Source organism: Pleurodeles waltl, chromosome 4_2 (assembly GCF_031143425.1).
Source record: "Pleurodeles waltl isolate 20211129_DDA chromosome 4_2, aPleWal1.hap1.20221129, whole genome shotgun sequence".
NCBI classification, from domain to species: Eukaryota; Metazoa; Chordata; class Amphibia; order Caudata; family Salamandridae; genus Pleurodeles; species Pleurodeles waltl.
This window is the reverse complement of record NC_090443.1, coordinates 828857237-828878585: the sequence shown is the minus strand read 5'-3', so window position 1 is coordinate 828878585 and position 21349 is coordinate 828857237.

The following is a 21349-nucleotide window of genomic DNA, read 5'->3' as shown; positions in this document are numbered from 1 at the left end:
AGTGTCTGTAGGGCCGCTTTCACCCACGCTTTGAAATTGTTTCTTCATACTCAGGGCTCCATTTGCATACTGTGCAGCAGCTGAGGCAGTGGGATGTGCTCAAAACTGGAGTCTGATTGGCAGGCAACTTCCAAAGAAGGGTGTTGTCTCACTGCGTCATCGTCCTCTGTGACAGAATCATTATTTCACTCCATGCTGTAGCATGGTAACCCTACTTTTCTTGCAAACCTCTGCATTAAGCAGCAGGGGTCCTTTGAGAACATACGTTTCCTGCAGGGCTGAAGCCATGAATCAGTGGCTTGAATAAAAACAGTGGTGAATAAGGCTGTCTACCATGGAGCCAATCTCTAGAGCAGCTTGGAACGAAAAGCCCCCCACATGAGCTATAAAAGAGAGTTGTGCATTTCTGAAATGGAGCAGGTCATCTTGTCATCTCACAGTAGGTGATGCTCGTCTGTAGCTTAATTACACAGCTTCCTCGCTAATTTCTCTTTTAATTTTTTTATTTCTTCCACTCTTCTTTCCTTTCTTACAAAATAAATTTAAAAAATGACAATAACATCAAATTACATGTGGCCCATAACTTTCCAAAGGAAAACTGAAATGCTGGCTGCACTTTACACTCAGCCCAAAATGAAGACACCATTTGCCCTACAACAGCCAATGGGACCCCTACCTAAGGCTTTACTTTCTTCCAGTTGGTGTCAAGCTGCTGATGCTGGCTGCTGCTGCTAAGTGGCTGCACTGGTGGCAGCTCTGTTTCCAGGCCTCCCTCTTTTCATTGTCCTCAGCAGCCTGGTAGGAGGGGGCATAGGGAAGCAGAGAGTCAGGCTGCTGGCATAGGTGACCCTGAAACCAGAAAGCATTCAGACCCTCATCTTGGTTTCTCTTCTATGGGCACGGAGGGTGTGGGCACTGGGTCTGGACATTATTTGCATATGGGGGTTGGCTATGGTCAGGAAAAAAGGAAACTTGCAATCAGAGCTCCACGGAAAAGAACCTGTCTCCCTAGACTCTCTGAGAAACTAAGTGGTGTTATGGGGTGTGGTGCTGAGGCCAGCAGGGAGAGCTGGAGAACGGGTGAGCATCAGCTGCTGAGTGGTAGTCCAGAAGCCCATGCCAGATAGAGATATGTGTGGCCTGAGAGAGTGTCTTAGAGCCCAGTGGGAATCAAGGGTAGGCACTTTGTGAAAATGTCAGGCTGCTAGCTTTGAGCTGGTTTGCTGCATGCTGCTAGTACTGGACCCTAAGGAATGGATGGTCTTAGGCTGTGTCAAGTGCAAAAGAAGCAAGTGCCAGGCTGCTGCAAGACAGGGGATGTGTGTTACGTTGCAGAGATTAATCCAACAACCAAAGTAGGTGGTAATGTAGTTTATTAAGATTTGGTTCCTACAGCCGGAGCGTGGCTATCCCTCAGCCAGTCTGCTGCCATCTGACATCCCTGGAATGCTGGCTCTGCTACTGGAGCTTAGAACCCCATAGTGCTCTAAGTTCCAGGTAGATACACATGGCAAAGCTAGTAAGCTCATAACATATCTTCTTTCCTTATATACAGTAAATAAAAACACATTTCTTACATCAAAAGATAATAATACACTTAAAATAGACCTTGCTAGAAGGAAAACCAAAATGCAATTCATAGTATCTTAACAAACATATTCTTCTAAGTATGAGGGAGGATGACGACTTCTGCTTCTTGAAACCTCTCCCAATTGGTTTGAACGAGAAGTGGATGAGAAAAGAGTTCCCACACTCACATCCCCTCTATCCCGTTCACCTATACCAATGTTCTCAGACCTCTGCATGGGACAGCACAATTCATCATCAGACATCATCATGTAAGTATTGCTCTCCTGTCTTTCCCTATTTACAACAACTTGACCTCCTCTTTGATACAAGGTCACATGCCTATTATTCCATCTCTCTCCATTATCTAATACCACAAAGAAGCGATGAACCCCCTGAACTTTGTGCAGACTTTTAAATTTCATAACACCTCTCCCCTTCTGACCACACCGAACCTTCACCCAATCACCCACTCTTATACGTTCTGGAATTGCCACTTCTTTCACTCAATTCCACCTTTGGGACTTTACTTTTGACTGCACTAATACTTCTTTAATCCAAGCTGGAACTAATTTTGTCCCCGGTAGCCTTCCACGCATCATCTCAAATGGCATTTTTCCTGTGACTCCATGATCACTTTCTCTATACCCCCCATACCATCTCTGTTACCATTTTCTCAACATCTTGCCCTCCAAATACTGCCATTTGAATTGTCCCTTTGACCATTCTATTCGCCCTCGAAACCATTCCATTCCTTTGTAGGTTATATAATGAAGTGCGATTGTGTTTGACTCCCAAAGAGTCCAAGAATGTTCTCATCTCATGTGAAGTCAATTGTGTGCCATTATCCTTCATAATGATTGATAAAACTTCCTCCTCACTAAATATAGTTTTCAACCCAGCTATAGTCGCTGTAGTGGTGATCTCTCTCATTAATCTAACTATCAACCATTTGGTATTAACATCAATTACTACCATGGCATATTTCAAATCCATTCTCACGTCGCTAATGGGTCAAATAAGATCCAAACACAAAGAGTACCAAGGCTTCCCTGGATCTGAAATTTGTCCTATGTCAGCTTGATTGCCCACTCTTAACAGCTTCTCACCTTCCTTACATATTACATATTTCTCCACCCACTCTTCTAACTGGTCATTCATTCCAGGCCACCACCAATCTGCCCTCAACCGTTTCTTAGTTTAGGTTTGTCCCAATTGACCTTCTTATGCTGTCCTTATCAATTTAGGTCTCAAACCAGAGGGAGGAACAACTTTCGCTCCTCTCATTATCACAACATCATTACAAATCGAAAATTCATCTATTATTTTGACATACAGTCTTATAGGTGTAGACACAGTGCTCTCTCTCCTGTTCCTTAACAATATTGAGCGTTTAATTTCTTTTAAAGTAGAATCTTCCTCCAGTTCATTGATCCACTCTTGTTCAGTAATGGCACATGCTCCTTCAACATCCATCACATCCTGTACTGAAGCGACTGCCCCTTCTGCTTCTTGAGCTCTGACAGCAGAACCATCCACCTCTTCCCAATTAAAGGACATCATAGATAAACAATCAGCCTGACAATTCTTCCAACCATGAATATGTTCTATTGTGTAAAAATATTCTTGCAGACGAGCTGAAAGTCTTGCTAATCTCGCAGATCTATTAACAGCCCCTCCCCGAAAAAGAATTTTAACTAAGGGCTTGTAATCTGTTCTTATAAAGAAACTTAGTTCCCCACAAATATGTCCTAAGATATTCTACTCCCCACGCTGCTGCAAGAGCTTCTCTCTCAATTACTCTGTAATTCCTTTCTGAGACAGTCAGTGTCCTAGAGACAAACGTCACTGTTCTTTTTTCCCATAATTTTGTGATAAAACCATCCCCACCCCTGTGGCACTAGCATCTACTGTAAGAATTGGTATAGATTTTGTATCAAATGATGTCAAGATACCAGCATTACAAATCTCTTTATGTGGTCAAAACATTACTGCTGTTCCTTCTCCAAACAAAATTGGTTCCTTTCTTCAATAGCAATCTCAAACATGTAGTCTTATCTGAAAACATTTGAACACATTTTGAATAGTATTCGTTCGTTCGTTAGCTTTATTTCGGTAAAAATAAATACCATAAAAGCACGCCATAATTCACAGTTTTACAAAGTAGCAGGTTATATACAGAAAATTTCGAACATAAGAGGTTGGACTACATAAGAAAATGTTAAACATGAAAAACAAATTCCTTCTGGAAGTTCGAACCATGTTATAAAATCATATAATGGTGCAAAATTTTGTATGTTAGGCATCAAGATTCAAATACAAGCCTAACCGAACATATCACAAAAAGGAACATTTCTATTTAAAAATATAAGAATATCTATGCATAAAAGAAGTTTTTAAACAATAAAAGTGTATATATTAGACATAAAAAAAAAAATCCTTTAAAAGATTCAAACCATATTATAAGATCGCATAAGAATGCAAAGTTTCGCGTGATAAATGTCGAAAATCAGATACAGGCTTGGCCAGTCATATCATATATAATTAGACATTTCTATTTAAAAAAAAATATATATATAAAGAATGTCTAGACATAAAAAAACTTTGAGCGATAAAAGGTAGTAGGTGCCTGCATTAAAATTCACAGGTGAGTTCATCAACAGCCGCTCCCCACGTCTATGGTCGAGTTTACCTCTATTTTTTTAAGCATGTTCAATCTACAGTGCCAGATGGAGTCTAAGTATTTTGCCAAACAGCAAGCCACTAGAACGGATGGGTCAGATTTAAAAGTTCTCAAGGCCAGTGGACAGTTCTTAAAACCCATTTTCCTACACAAGGGGATAATCCAACGAACTCTCTGGTTTTGATATGCAGGACATTGAAAAAGAACATGGGTTATAGATTCTTCCCTGGCACAACCCATTGGGCACATCTTCGAAGTGCAGCTAGTATTGGCCCATTTGTGTGTTAGAATGCGCAGAGGGAGAGAGCCTATCCTAAATCTAATATACAATGCACGTGCACGTGGAGAGAGAACTATGTCCATATATTGCGCGGATTCATAATGGCATTTTATTTGTAGGAAACTGCCCGTCATGGATGATGGTGAAACATCAGTCAATTGTGAAAGATGCATATGGAGCCAAAACGCATCCTTCAGTGTCTGTGTTGCATTTTTTGGAATAGATAGCGGATCCTTCCAGTAAGACCCCAAGCCAAGTAGTGTGAAAATCCCTTCTACATACACACACCACTTGATTTTTGGACTGGTATTATTGGCCATCAGGTTAACTAGCCCACATCTGTAGGGAATAAGAGAGTCTAATGACCATAGACAGATCCAAAACAACAAGGGCCTGAGCGCTGCAATCTGGCAAATGGGAGGCAAACTTAGGTCCATTTGAATGGGGAGCATTGGGGTACTGGAAGGAACTCTTAGCAGGGACCTTAAAAAGGAGTTTTCCACCTTTGTCAAATCATCTAGATTACAGTGGCCCCCCAGCTCGGCTCCATAAAGGGCTCCCCCCCTTGCTTGTAATTTGTAGATTTCAATTGCGGGTGTCACGGCAAAGCTAGGAGATCTAGCTGCAAATCTTACAATACCGCTCGTCCATTGTTTCAAACGGAAATTTGCTTTCTGAAGATGAGAATGCCATTTGTGCAAATCTTCTAGTTTCAGGCCTAGATATTCAAAATCGCCAACTCTTTCCAATGCGGCGCCCTCTAAATAAATGGGGCGCAGCATCCTACCTTTTTTATCCCCAAACACCATACACTTAGTTTTTGATCGATTGATTTCCAGGCCGTGATCATTACAAAAGGTCATGAATCTCGAAAGCAGGGTTGTGAGACCTGTGGCTGTTTGGGATATCAACAAGGTGTCATCAGCAAATAGGAGGCAGGGGATCTTCTGCCCTCCTATTTTGGGGGCGTCATTGGAGCACTCCATAAGATACGGAATGCATGCATTTATGAAAAGGAGGAATAGGTTAGGGGCGAGTACACAGCCTTGCCTCACACCACGAGCAGTGGGAAATTTTTCAGTTAGTTCACCTTGCTGACCCCATCTGATTCTACCGTAGTTTCCAGTATAGAGATCGCTAATGATATTTAAAATCGGGCAAGGGACTCCCATTTTAGACAAGACCTCCCACAGTTTATTGCGGGGTACCAAATCGAAAGCTGATTTTAGGTCAACAAATGCTACAAATAGGTGGCCTGAATTCACATCAACAACTTTCCATTTAATAGAAATAAAGCGGAATATCTGGTCTATTGTGCTGATTTTTTCTCTGAAGCCCGCTTGGAGGTGGTTTAAGATTTGGTTTTCCACTATCCATTTACTCAGCCTACTCAACAATTGATGGCAGAATATTTTTTGGAGATTGTCAAGGAGGCTGATGGGTCTGTAGTTTCCCGGGGAATTCCTCTCTCCTTTCTTATAGATAGGCACAATAATTGCCTCTTTCCATGAGTCCGGGTAGGATCTGGTAGTCAAAATGGCATTAGAGAGCCTATTGATATATGGGCTCCAGGTGTTCAGGTCTGCTTTAAACATATTGGAAGGGATCCCATCCGACCCATGGGCCTTCGCTGCTTTTTGAGCTGTGATGGCCTGCGCAGTTTCGTTCGATGTAAAGAAAGGCAAAGAAGGCGCGGGCGAATTAGATATTGTCAACTGTCCCAAATTTGGGGCATCGAGGACCAATGGAGAGCCGTACAGTTCTTTAAAATGGGAAAGCCAGGCATCAGGAGTAATATGAGCCTCCAAATAAGGGGCTCGGTTCTGATCACTGCGAGATACCAAAAGCCAAAATCGTTTGGAGTTGTGCGCCCTAGCTGCCTCAAATAGATCACTCCAGGGCTCCTCTTCATGCTCATGTTTGCTCTTATTACATATGAAAGCATAATTACGTCTAGCATTAATGATGCCTAGTCTGTCCTTTGTCCTTAAAACACTAACCAGGGTGTTTTTAGCCTCTCTACACCTCTTGTTGAATCATTTGGAGCAGGGTTGGGGGCGAGAGTCAGTCAACGGCTTTGGACGTTTAGAAAACAGCTCTTTCAGGGTAGTAAAGAGGTCCAAATGGAGGGACGTAACTTCAATTGGAGAAAAGGTAAGACTATGGTCAAATAACTGGTGAGAAGAAATTAAAACACACAGTTTTTCTCGGAGCTTGTTCGATTTCTCAAAAGAGTCCCATCTTACCGTGCGCCTATTGCTAGACAACTCCATAACAGCAGGCAAAGCAGAAGGAAATACGGCTCCTGCTAAAAGAGGTCTCTTGTACGTAATCTGTAGAGGGGCATGATCGCTAGTGTGTGGGTTGCCCACTTCCACATCTAGTATGTAGTGCCAGACTCTTAAATCAAAGAAAATGTAATCTAGTTTACTACTCTAAGAACCCCTAAAAAAGGTTGGTCTTGCGGGGGTGTCTGCTGGGAAACGGCCATTGCTAAGACGGAGACCATGTGATATCATAAGATCTGATACCTGCGTTGCCCTAGCGCAAGGTTTGTATGAGTTTTGCTGGGTGGAATGGGGAGGAATGTTCCATACACTATCTTCAGGTTGCATGACCTCTATAAGATCTAAATTGAATTCAAGTTGGACATTAAAATCCCCTGCTATTATAATATAATATTTAAGACGAAAGTCTGAGATTAGAGTATTTAATAGCTCAATAACAGTAGAGCAATTGTTAGAGGGTCCCGGCCTGCTGTAAATGTTTATACAGAGAACGGGGGGGCCTGAGATTGGTTGGATAGCAATAGCCAGAATGTCATGGGAGTCCACATATATCTCCTTTATTCCTCCCACCTCTGACGATTTTACCCAACTACATAAGCCCCCTACTGCCCTACCTGCTAAAGACGGCATAGCCGGTTTAAAAAAAGAACTAAACCCCTGTCTATATGTGCAATTTTTGGCCCATGTTTCCTGGAACATACATACATTAAAATTTTCAACAAATGTCCCCCACTCAATGTCTGCAAGTTTGCCATTGATGCCAGCCACATTCCAGGACAAAAGTTTTGCTGGTGTCTGGGCAATAGAGCAGCTTGGTTTCACGAGAATGTCGTCTGGAAAGTTGCTGCCAATAAGCTTCTCCATACGCGGATTTGTAAATTTGTTAATATTAACAAGTTGTGAACCCAAAGGGGAAGCAACACCTGGACTAAGTGGATAGAGTGGCGAACCTGTAGCCCGTCGGCCTGAGCTAGAAATGGAGACGCAGGGATTAGTAGAATATAGTCAATCGATGTCGGAGGTGGCCCCCTGGAGATCGAAATCAGGTGCTAATTGGCCACTAAAAGTAGGACCGGAGCTGGTCATTGGGGCATGGTCAGATGGTACACCTTTTGAGGCCTGAGGGCCTGATGGCCTGAAATCTCGATGGTCTATAGAACAGCTCGAGACCCAGTTGGCTGTTCTAGGGAGGAAGTTCGGCTTCATATGACCATCGGTGGGTCGACTGGCGCTGAGAAAGATGGCAGATGACTTCCTATTTCTATTGCGTGCTTCCATATCTAGGAGACCTGTTACCAAATGGGAGTTTTTGAAATTGAGTTTTATAAAGTCTCGACAACCTGGAAGACCATTCGCTCGTTCGGCAGATAAAATGTCGTCGTGGATGACTGAGCCACAACCTCTAACGTGTCTCAGCCAGTGCGAGGACTTATTGGCTAGTAAGGCTTTATCTTCTCGTGTATTTGGGGGCAGAGGTGGAACATTACACATATATATATAATTGTTCTTAGTTGGGTTAAAATTTTGGCGGGAAGCTTTAGTAGTGTTCCATTTAAGAGGAACATTAAAAGAAAGAGGAATATTACGTTCAGAAGAGGACATGTTCTGACTATAAGAATGCTACCCTTCCATAAAGGCTGCTGCGCTTAATGGCGGTGGCAGAAGCTCAGTTGAAGAAACAATTTTTACATGTGAGTGGTTGGATGTTGTAGAGTTTGGCTTGCACTCGCCAATAGGGAGGAGAATTTTACCTTTGAGAAGAGTAGTGATTTCAAACAGTAAGGATTTCAGCTCACCTATTTCACTCTTAAGGCTAACCACCAATGCTGGCAAGTCATTTAGTAAAGGAACACTCTGCGTATGTGGCAAAATCGTAGAGATTGATAAAGGATTTTCCAGAACTTGGGGGGCCAGAGAGGAAAAACGGTTAGAACAAGGAATTGTGAAATGTGTAACATTGTCGTTTAGTACTTCAGGATCAAGATGAGATACAGATGGAGAAGAAGAACTGCCAGTGTTAGTAGGGCATTGGGGGGCTGGCGCCTGATGAAATGAAGTAACAGTTTGCGATTTGGGAGTAGTATGCGAACTTGGAGTCAAGAACGGGATGAGGGTACCAGATTTCGTCTCCTTTCGCCTGGTCCTCTCCTTATTGTTTAAAATCCGTTCAACTTCTTCGATCAAATCATCTATTTCCTTAGCAACACAGTTAGTATGTGGTAATGTGGCCTTATTGGTTTTGAGTATTTTAGATTTTGCAGAACCCAGTACAGGGCTACCTTTCGCCTTACGCTTCCTCATTGAAGATTAAAGCTACAGAAACAGTGTGAAAAGGAGTTTTAAAAGTGCTTCCCAGCACGAGATAGACTAGTAGCGTACCTTAGGGCCCAGAGGGGGGCCCAGCCCAGCCTCCTTCGGTCTCTGACGGGCACGGACGGGCCCGCCCTTGGCCCGGGCTTTGCCCGGGCGCGTCCCGCGCATCGGTGTTGCGCAGTGCGCTTTATAGCGCCCGCGATTGAAAACAAGTGGCCCTAGGTGAAGAGGAGCCGGCAGCGGCAAGAGGGAGCCTGGGACTTGGAGTCCCACCAGGCTCGTTTGTCAGCAGCCAAAGGAGTGTTGCGCGGTGCGCTTTATAGCGCCCGTGATTGAAAACAAGTGGCCCCAGGTGAAGAGGAGCCGGCAGCGGCGAGAGTGAGCCTGGGACTTGGAGTCCCACCAGGCTCGTTTGTAGTATTCAATTAGACCCAGAAAGATCACAAATTAGCCTTATCTTCAGGTGATGAGGCAATTCTTGTTGCATCCAATACATTTTCCTTAGGCTTCATACCATCCGCTGTGATACTATATCCTAAATACTCTACCTGGTCTACCAGAAATGTGCATTTATCACAACGAAGGGACAGGCCAGCTTCACTTAACCTATGAAGAGCTTATCTGAGTACCATGTTATGTTTGTGATAGTATCACCAAAAAACAGAATATCATTCTCGAAATACAGAATGTTGTTCATTCCCCTGAAGACTTCGCTCATCATTCTTTGAAACACACTCACTGCTGAACATAAACCAAATGACATGCGAGTGAACTAGAAAGTACCTTCCATTGTGATAAAAGCCGTTAAAGGTTTAGAATCACCTTGCAATCTGATTTGATGATATGCATTTTTCAAGTCTAATTTAGAGAAGAACTTCCCTCCACCCAAAGTTAGTATTAATTCATTTATGTTCGGCAGTGGGTACTGTCCACCATCACATTCTGGTTTAAAGATCTAAGGTCAACACAAAACCTGTATTTTCCATCAGACTTTTCAGTAATTACTACTGGTGATATCCATTGTGATGCTTCTATTGGTTCAATCACCCCATTAGATATCGTGTCTTCCAACATTTCCTGCAACCCGAGCAACCAAAGGTGTTCTTTGTACTTTATGTTGTACAGGTATGGCACCTAGTTTGAGCACTATCTTATGGACATATCCTTTCAAATATCCCAGGTTTCCCAAAACACTTCCCGTGCTTATTCTAAAATGTCCGTCAAATTAATGTCCTCGACCACCATCACTTGGTTGTGTGCCCTTGGGTTCACCACTATGTTGAGGTCATATTGATGCATCCAACCCAATATCGGTGGACCATCCTTGGCCAGATATAGTTTCCCCCATATTTCTCTTCCCTCAGATTCTATTGTTGTTTCCATGAATCCTACCAACTCAATTCTTTCCCCCTGATACTCTCCTGGATTGATATCTTTTGGGGACAATTTTACATTGGCCCAAAGTTTAGTAAACATTTCTCAGGGAATAATCATAAACATAGAACCAGAGTCTGCTTCTACAGTTTTCCCACTGATCACAAACCTAGCCATCTGTCTTTTCTTTTGGCCCTGTCCAGTTTCTGTGCTTTCTACACAAAGAATTCTTTCACTTTTTTCTGATTTTATAAGTTCATCATGGCTATTCTGCTTCTGTTTTCCTGTTTGCAAACAACCGCAAAATGTCCCTGTCATCCACACTTTCTACAGGTTTTATTTATGGCTATACATTTGTGATACTCTGCAGTGTGAAATCTACTACCACACCAATAACATGACTTTGGCTGGTGTTTGAATGGTGGCACACTGCTGCTAGATTTTATTACTGCTCCAAAATCTAAAGTAATTTTACCTTTAATAGTGCCCCCATCATTGCTTCCCTTCTCTATTTCTTTCATATACAGTTCGGATTGCTCCACAACTTTAGCAATATCAATTGCATGTTTAAGCGCAGGATTCTTGCTTGCCCAGAGTTGTTCTTGAATTTTCCTGCTCTTACAATGTACTATGAGCTGGTCACGAACTTACTCATCAGTCATTACACCAAATTTACACAAAGATAATTTCCTCAACTTTAAGACAAAGTCATCAATGGTCTCCCCCTCACTCTGAGAGTGGGGGTAAAATTTATATCGGTTCATTACTATGTTTACATCTTTAGTGAATTTCACCTCTAACCGTTTCTTTGCTTTCGCATAAACATCTTCCATAGGGTCACGATTAGGTGCTGTTGCCCCTGGTAAGTATTTCAAAATATGTTGGCCTTGGTTCCCTAAGGCATTTATTAGCAGGGCTTTTTTCCTAGAAGTGCTAAATTCTTGTCCTCCCAATGCTTCTAAATAGGTCTCAAACATGCAAATCCAATCTTCCCATTCAATTGAGAGCAGTCCTTGTTCAGGAAGAAACATTGGAGGAGCATTGATGACACTACAAAATTGCATTCTTCCTTAATATATATATATACATATATCTATACATATATCTATATATATATATATATACACACATATATATAATTTTTTGTTTTGTCAAGTAAATAAAAGATAAAACAGTTGTTGTTAAATTACTTGTGTTGACAGAAAGTTATTCCTATAAGGTATAAAACTGTACTGCTCGTACTGAAAGACACTTTCACAAGCTTGGCAAATGTTTGGTGTGCATATCACTGTAGAGAAAGTGATGTGCACAGTAGTATAAATGGCTCTCCAAAATGCTTTATGTGTGAAATATAATTATGAGATTATCATTGGTGTGCATATCACTGTTTCTCACACATGATGAGATGATATGCAGGTGCGCAAATCCTTTATAAATATGGCTGGCTCCTTAATTGGTGTGCGTATCACTGTGGTAGGCCCAAACAATTATGGCACCTACATATGATGTAGAACGTGCTCTGTACTGCCTAGATTCAGTGAGACGTGAGACAGGCAGTCTCATGCTAAAGTCGTGCCTTTCAATAATAAACACTTGCGCGCCAAGCAAAGAAGCGGGGCTCACGACCAGGTCACTGTGCAATCTCACGACCGATGCGCCAATGAGAAGAATCAATTATCGCTCCAGACAAAACAAAACAGCAACAGTACCAGAATCTGTCATCACGCCTGCACCTCCACCATCAACGTTCTGGTTGAGACTGATAGTCGCCTGATGTCTCAAATAAGGGGTTCAAAGCCACCACAGTCGGCTGCATGTGCTGACTGACTGACTTCCATCGCCAGTGTTACGTCGCAGGGATGAATCCGACAACCGAAGTAAGTGGTAATGTAGTTTATTAAGATTTGGTCCCTGCAGCCGGAAAGTGGCTATCCTTCTGCCAGTCAGCTGCCAACTGACATCCCTGGAATGCTGACTCTGCTACTGGAGCTTAGAACACATTAGTGTTCTAAGTTCCAGGTAAATGCACATGGAAAAGCTAGTAAGCTTATAACAGTGTGCTTGGCCATCTGTAGCAAATTTGTGAAAGATGGCAGTTGGTGAAGGAGTAGGACTGGATGGCATTCCACTGCACGCAGAACTCCATGGAATTTCAATGAGTTTTTAGATAACTCTGCAGAATTCCGCAGAGTAGAACTCTGTGAGCTCTGCCCAGTTTTTATTGTACGGTTTTATGGACTTGATTATTTTGGGTGCAAGCACTATCCAAGGTCTATCCGTCACGTTTGTGACAACATCACTGCCTCTGGCAAACTCTAAATCAGGTTCTCTGCCTTATAATTGTCTAATGAGGGTATAGTATTTACTATTTAATATCTTTATGAAGTGCTGCACTATTCTCCTGAGAGAACATATTATTAATAAACTTAACATTTATACTCTAATCATCAACCATCTCTTTAATAGATAGATGTTTATAGAATTTTGCAAAACATTTCGTTATTAGATTAGTATTACTAATGGTAGTACAACACTCTAGTCATGTGACCAGAAATATCTTCTACATTTCACCAATGATTTCACCTTAACCAGCATTGCATGGGTAGCATTGCAATCACTGGCTTCAACATCTTCCATAGAGGATCACAGACTGTTGATGGAGGGAGCCACTCAACTGATTTCAAAATGCCATGACCCAATAGCTTTCTCTTTACACACAGAGTTAACATATAATGTAAAATCTTTTAAGAGATAACAGTGTTGATGTGACACTGATGTGCCTGCTGGAGAATTATAGCCCCCAAATGCAATTAACGATGTTTTGTGTGCCCGGGAGGTCCAACAATTGTATGAGTAGATATAAACATAGAAAGAAGGTAAATTCTGGTCTGACAATGGATTAATATACATATAGAGGATGTCTACTTTTACATGCTATTGAATAGTAAGGCTTATTCCTACTTTTGCCTCTGGGATGGCCAAGCCTTTTTAAGGTGAGAAAAGACAATTGAATCATCTCAAGAGAACATATACCTTCCTTCTTTTTGGAATTCTCCATATCTGATACTGGAGGTGCTCTATAGTATGGAGGAACCTCCACTGTAGGTCAAAGGTCTCTGAATCCTCCACATATTGTCAAAATATTAAGTAGTCAAACCATGCTAAAAGTGCTTGAGGGTGTCAGGCTATGTCACAGATGTTTGGAGGGCACTTGCATTATCTTTCTTTAAAAGTCTTTAAAAAAGTCCTTGTAAGGATTCACCTCAAAGGTAAAACACAGGAGGCCAACTTGGCCTGTGGAAACAAGATATAACATTCCCCTTATAGGATAAGTAAACCCCATGGGCTGAAAGGAGGTGCCATATGAGGGGCCATTAGCAGAGTCTCAGTTAGTACCAAGAAGAGAAACCTGGCTATCCTTGGACTTTTGAAGGGAGACAGCTCAGCATTTGCAAGGACGTACTCCTAATGGAAACAACACATAAATTATCAAGAGACCCAGTGTTAATAATGCCCTTGGATGCTTAGACAGCATTAAACAGTAGGGCCTGAGCTTTCTGTCTGAGAAATTATGTGGCTGGTATAGGGCAATGCTGCATCTGTATTGAATATGTCAGTGGACAGGTGCCTTTCTGAGCTGTTTATCTAAAGAGTTAGACAGTATGGGTATCCCTCTGTTCCCTCCTTTCTTGTCCTCAATATAGACACAGTTGCGCAAAGACTCTAAATGAATAGTATAATTAAAGGAATCTTAATCTGTTACAAATACAGCAAAGTATCACTAATGCCTTGAACATAGAAATTGATGCAGTCATTTCAATACCAGGATTTAAAAAAAATTGATTATCATGATTGTTATGTTTTCGCTATCCTTGACATTCCCTTGCCTGAGTTCCATGTGGTAAATAATTATCCAAAATACTGAGCATGCATGATTCATATTACACATATTTGTTTTATATTATGGTCTGCAATATGGTGATCAAGTCAATGTGACTATATTTGCAATGCTTTCAAAAATGTTAACAGCTTAATTTTTATTTTAGCTTGTTATTAATTTCAATGAGTTTATAGAAGAGTGGTAACTGTGTGTCTTGCTTATGTACATATTTCAAAGAACACAAACCTATAGTTAGAAAATAATTCAAATAACATCAGACCACGCGCTCTCAATGTTTTCCACTAAGAGATCTTAACAATGAGATTATAATGTAATACTTGAGGTCAGAAAGTGAAGGACAGAGAGGAGCCTTCACACCAGGTGATCCTGGGACAGGAACAATCGGACTTACCCTTTTTGGGCTGATTTATCAGTGCAGCAGTCCTTGTGAGACAAGAATAACAGACCTTGCTATTTCCCTGAACACAGAATTTCATCGCCCAGGAAAGTGTGTAGGTGTGTTCCATCTGTGAAACTCATAAAGCTTTTTTTTAAATTATTTTTATTAGCATATCAATCAAAAAGAAACCAGGTGACATTAGGTACAAGTATGATAATAAGCAGCACAATTGGCTTTTTGCAGTACATAACCAGTAAGTATTCACCCAACCCTGCCCCTCACCAAATCACCAGTGGCTCTCTCTGTTGCAATCATGGCTAGTCCCCATCAGCCCCAGGCATTACTAGTATTGTCCATTACATGAGCACATAATTGTCCCCAATGTTTGTTCCATTCCCCCCCCACGCCTTATTCCATTTGTGTGGACCCCCTCTACTTTCAAAGACTGCCTTCTCTGTCTGCACACACCAGTCCATATCTTTCTTCCAATCCCCCAACTGTGGTGCATTGTCACTTCCCCAAAGTTTGGCTATGTTTCGGTTGGCCACCACCAGTCCTAGAATGACCCAAAGGCAGTCCATACAAGTGAGATCTGTGTCCACCCAGAAGTTCAAGAGGCACCATTTCACCTTTAGTTCCAGTCCAACTCTACACACACTACACAGGCCACCAATGCTGCCCAATACCTCTGTAGCACTGGACAGTCCCATATCAGATTGTAAATTGTACCTAACAGTCCACATATTTTGGGGCAGAGTGATGTGTCCACCCTACCCATTTTCAGCAGTATTGTAGCTGCACAGTAACTCCTATGGAGGATCTTAGGCTGTATGAGATGTAAGCACGTGCATATGGCCACCTCACCTGGGGAGGCCAAGGCTTTGGGCCACTTGTCTTCTTCTATACCTCTAAGGACTCTTTCCCAGGTCTCCCTCAGTCGGGTCAAGGGAGCACCTCGCCATTCTTCCACAAAACTCCCACTTTGGATAGGCTTATAAGATCCCACTTATCAAACCCCTTCTGAGGAGCCAAATTGTCTAGACGTGCTATGTTCCACTGGGGTGTTGTCTGCGTAATCTTTCCCCCTTGCCCATTGCCGTCGATGCTCTTGCCACAGGGAGATAATGGCAACTGTGGGATCAAAGAGGGGTGTACTGTTCGCCCTCCCCTCAGAGATGGCCGTAGGTACCCCCCCCCCAGATGCATGTTTCTCCTGTCCATTCTGTAGGCCTGTTCATCTATTGGAAAATACATCCAGCCTGCGGTGGTCCTAGGACAATAGGGCCACCTTCAAAACATTGACCACAGTGTGCTCTTTCTGTCTGCAACATCTCTGGGTCCCCACACTATGTTATTGGAGACTTCAAAATAATACAGCCGCCAACCATTCAATGCCTTTTAAGCTTTCTCATGGCTATAACATTTGTTTTATAGTTAGGAGAAGTGTTGTTTTAAAGGCCTTGTTTGTAATATCATTGTAAACCTGCTAACCCTAAAATCACCCTTTAGGGGCTAAGTATGTAGTTACACTGCATTATTTTCTCTTGTTTTATTTTTATGGGGTTATGTCCTTTAGGGGCTAAGAATATGGATTCATGTACCATGTTTTTTTACAAATGATGTTTTTGTTATGGTGCTCTCTAGTGTCTCTTCTGAGCATTACAGTCTAATACCAAAAGTTTATTTCTGTGAAATGTTTAAATGATAATTTTACATGTTTTAATAATCTCTCCTTATTACAACTATGACCATAGTTCAGGCCAACTTAACATCCTTATTACACTATGACTGTTTGAACACTCTGGATATGTTTGGGTGACCCTTCTAGTTTATTTCTCCTCTGTGGCTGGATTGTGTCTTTTTTGTGGGAATTGTGTTAGCCAGCCAGCCACTCTGATGGTTGGGTGGTGAAAGTGGTATTCTATTGGAATTAGCCTGGTAGATTTAGATTAGGATGCTAACTAGCAACATTTTCATATTTTGCTGCAGATAGGTAAATGGAAGTGCTTTAGTTATATGCAGGGGCACTGGAATTATATGGCAGGAAAAGACTAAACTATGAGTCAGGGTTGACCAATTTATGTGGCAAGAAAAGTCTAGTTATGAATTTACAATGCCAATAGCTCTAACTCAAGTAAATGCGAGACCTATTGCATTGCAAATGCTTGTTCTTTTTTATGGCCCGTTATTAGTGCTATACTCTGACCCCTAATTATGTTTTTGTAGGCTTCCCACAGCGTCCTCGTGGATTTTACTGAGCCCTCATTTTCCTGAAAATAGTGTTCTGTAGCTTCTCAGATGATCTCTAGGATACAGGGTATTTTCAAATACCAGGGGTTAAGTGCTACCCTGCGTCTACGGTCCGGGTGGCCATGGGTAGCACACACTGGGCAATGGTCCGAGATACCCCTGGAGAGATGCTGCACTAAGTGAATATTTGACAAGTCTTTAGTCAGTGTTAGTATAAAGTCAATTCGTGATAGGCTTCTGTGCACTCCTGAGAACTGTGTGTATTGCTGTACTGTAGGGTAGAAAGTGTGCCACGCGTCCGCCAGTCTAAACACTGACAAAAAGTCAGCCAGTGGACGGCGCTTCACCCTGTGGGGTCGAGGCGGCCATCTATCAACTGCCTCACAAACAGTGTTGTTAAAATCTCCTCCTGGTAATAGGCTAGAGGAGAAGGGCACCTAAACCCAAAAAAGAAGCATCATCAAGCTCGGGAGGGACATAGAGGGAAACAATATTAAGGGCCATGTCCTCCCATTATCCTGATAACACAACGTATCTTCCATGTGCATCTGTCCAGGTCCCCCCGGGGCCCTTTTATAAATCATGCATGGGCTACCATTTTGTATCCCCCATCTGTCCATGGCACGACATGAGTTGCCCTGAAGGTGCGTTTCCTGCAACAGAACGACTGTAGGCGCTAAGCCTTTAAGATATTGTAAGACCGTTACTCAAGTGATTTTGTCACCTAAGCCATTGACATTCCAGGATAACACCCTGAATCTGGGAAAATCTATCTGTGTCAGCTACCAGTGATGGGGGATCATTAGAAGGAAGATCTTGGAGCACCTGCAGTGGGCCCCCCTTTGGGGCGTCAGACGGGCAAGGATACTGCAGCAGGTACCACAATTGTCCCTGAAAAATTGGTGGGTGAGAGTAGTGGTTTATACTGAGGTGTCCACCTTGGGCAGAGCAGAAAGGGAGACAAGGTGCAGTAATGCTGTCTGTGGCCCTGGCACTGTTAAACTGAAAACGCTTTCAAGAAAAAAAACACACTAAATATTTAACATACCCCCAAACATCATCCCCCCACCCCGCCTCCCTGCATGATGGTCCTAAAACTGCCTGCCTCCCCAACTGTGCAGGGATCCTGTCACCCCAAAACATGATTTAAGCCAAAGGGAACTGTGGGTATTGCCACAGAACCACCCCACCAGCCCCTTGAAGAAAAGAAATGATTTTGTTACCACAGTTATTTCAAACATCGAGTCCTTATGCTCTCCTCCACCGGATTTTGAAATCCATTACACTCCAGAGGCGATGACCTGTTGTCTTTGGCTGGCCATTATTGCCAGTGTCATCGGAAGAAAAGCACCAGATTTCCCAAACACCACACCCACCAGCAAAGATTTGGTGGGTGAGACCCCTACCCCCCGAAGAGACGAGGGCTTTGTGAATTGGTAAAGGGTTGCTAGTCAGCTTCGGTTTCCCACCCCTATGCATTTTCTCCATCATCCAGCTCCCACTGTGATCACAGACCCTTTTGCTTCTGTCCCACAGTTCTCCAACTGTTCAGCCACCCCCGGACCTCTTCCGGGGTGGTTAAGAACCAGGTCTTACCATCCAGCTCTACCCTCAAATTTGCTGGAAAGATCATGGAGTATTTAATCTCACATTGTTTCAGTTCTTTTTTAACTTCCAGAAAGGATCACCACATCCATTGCACTCGGTGTGTAAAGTCTGGGAAGAACGTGATTGTAGCACTGTCACACTTCACCAGGAGTGGAGCTCGGGTGGCCTGAAGGATAATGTCTTGGTCTCTGTAGTTTAAAATACGAGTGAGAATAGGATGCAGAGGAGCGCCTAGCTTCAGGGGGGGTTCCCGCTGCTCTGTGCTCCTGTTCCACAAAGAAGTATTTGGAAAGGCCTCTGGGTTGTAGATGTTTAAGCACCAAGTCTTCCTTGAAGAGATCTACTGCCAGTCCATCTAAGAGTTCTGGCACCCATATGATTCTTACGTTTTCAGGATTGCCCCTCAAAATCGTCCATCTTGGCTTCCAGGATCTGTGAGGTCTCACTCAATTCATTGACTTGACGATGCAAAGTTTTTGTGTCTGCTTTCAGGGTTGTGATAGTCTACTGCTTCCTTTACCCAGTCTCCTATTTTGCAGAGATCAGCAGCACCATGCCATCATCTATGTATGTGAGTCTATTTTGGTTCCAAGTGCCATGCATATGCCCTGTATCGCTGCCATTGTCCTCCATTTGTGATGCAGCCATCGTATCTTTAGACTGTGTAAATTTATCTAGCTTCATTTGGTGGGCTGTGTGGTGACCCCTACCGCCAGGCATTCCCAGAGTGGCATCAAACACTTATTTGCCCCTTAACCTATCTTGACGGGCTGAGTGGGAGCTACTTACACCTGGGGGAGGTGAGATACTCACCGCTCTCTGCCTGGTGCCAAGAAAGAGTGCACCTGGGGACTGTCGGCTTTCCTGTCTCCCTCCCCCAGTCCCACTCCACCTATGGCCTTCACTGAGCACCTTTAGGGCAAAGTCTTGTATCACCTTTTTTCACAGTTTCGTGTAGGCGCAAATAGATCTGGGGTGCTGGGGGATACCCAGGTTAGTTAAGGAATTTAGGGCCAGATGTAGGAAGGCATTAGCGCCTCGCAAACAGCGAAAAACGCCATTTGCAAGGTGCTAATGCCCTCATGCGATGCTGAAACACATATTGCGAGTCGGTACCGACTCGCAAAATGTGTTTCAGACTCGCAAATAGAAAGGGGCGTTCCCTACCTATTTGCGAGTCGCACCGCGATGTAGGGTTGATTTGTGACCGCGAAAGCGGTCGCAAATCAACCCGTAGTTACCATCCACTTCAAGTGGATGGTAACTCATTCGCAAACGGGAAGGGACTCCTTCCCCTTTGTGAATGCTCACAATAATGTTTTTTCAGAGCAGGCAGTGGTCCTATAGACCACTGCCTACTCTGAAAAAAAAAAAAAAAAAAAGGTTTCGGTATTTTTTTCTATTTGCAGCTCGTTTTCCTTTAAGGAAAACGGGCTGCAAAGAGAAAAAAAAAAGCTGCTTTATTTAAAAGCAGTCACGGACATGGTGGTCTGCTGTCTCCAGCAGGCCACCATCCCCGTGAGTGCCTAGACTCGCTATGGGGTCGCAAACTGCGACCCACCTCATAAATATTTATGAGGTGGGTCTTTGCGACCCCATAGCGAGTCGCAGAAGGTGTCTGAGACACCTTTCTGCATACCAATTTGCGAGTTGCAAATTGCGAGTCACAAGGACTCGCAATTTGCAACTCGCAAATTGGTTTCCACCTACATCTGGCCCTTAGGCCCTCATTATGTCATTGGTGGTAAATCCTGCCTATCTCTGCGGTGACAGCCGCCAAAAGACCGTCACCACAGCTACCATCTGTCCGCCATACTATGATCACTGCCGGATTTCCGTAGTGGCGGAAATCCGGCAGTGATCATACTGGCGGATGGTTGTAAGGTGGTGCTGCTACCACCAGCACCACCACACCAGTAGAACTCCCCCAGCTGTATCATGACCTGTGATATGGCCTGGTGGTGTTCTGCTGGCAGGCGCTGCTGGCGGTAGCAGCGGCCCTTTCTGTTCTCTGCTGGAAGACCACCTGGAAGAAGGTAAGTTGGGCTTCCAACAGGGGAGGGGGTAGGGGTTGTTGCGTGTGTGTGTTTGAGTATGTGCATGAATGTGTGAGTGTGTGTATGAATGTGTCTGTGTGTAGTGTTGTTTGCGTGGGTGTATGCATGTGTGTGAATGTGTGTAAGAATGGTAATGTGAGTGCATGTCTGCATGTCAGTGTGAATGTGCATACGAATGTGTGCGAGCATGACTGGATGTATGTGTGTATGAATGCGTGTATGCCAGTGTGAGTGAGTGGGTGTATGCGCGCTGCATGTCTGCGGGTGTGTGGGGGTGAGAGGATCAAAGGGGGGAGTGTGGATGGAGTGGGGTGGGGGGCATCTGGGGAGTGGGTGAGCCGCCTACCAGTGACAGGGAAGGAATTCCCTGTCACCAGTAGGGCCTACCGCCATGGTTTTCATGGCATTGCTAACGCCACAAAAACCATGGTGGTAGGCTGGCTCAAAATGCCGCCACCGGTACTTTAGCATCCGCCGGGCTGGAGATTGACATCTCTGGCCCCGCGGGTGCTACCGCCATGGTGGTCTGAGTGGAGAAGTGGCAGGTTGGCTGCAGCCAACCGGCCATTCTCACAATGAATAGAAAATAATAAGGCACGGCACTCACTATCCTCAGGTCCGTCCTGCTTCTCTGGATCTGGACCAGCAGC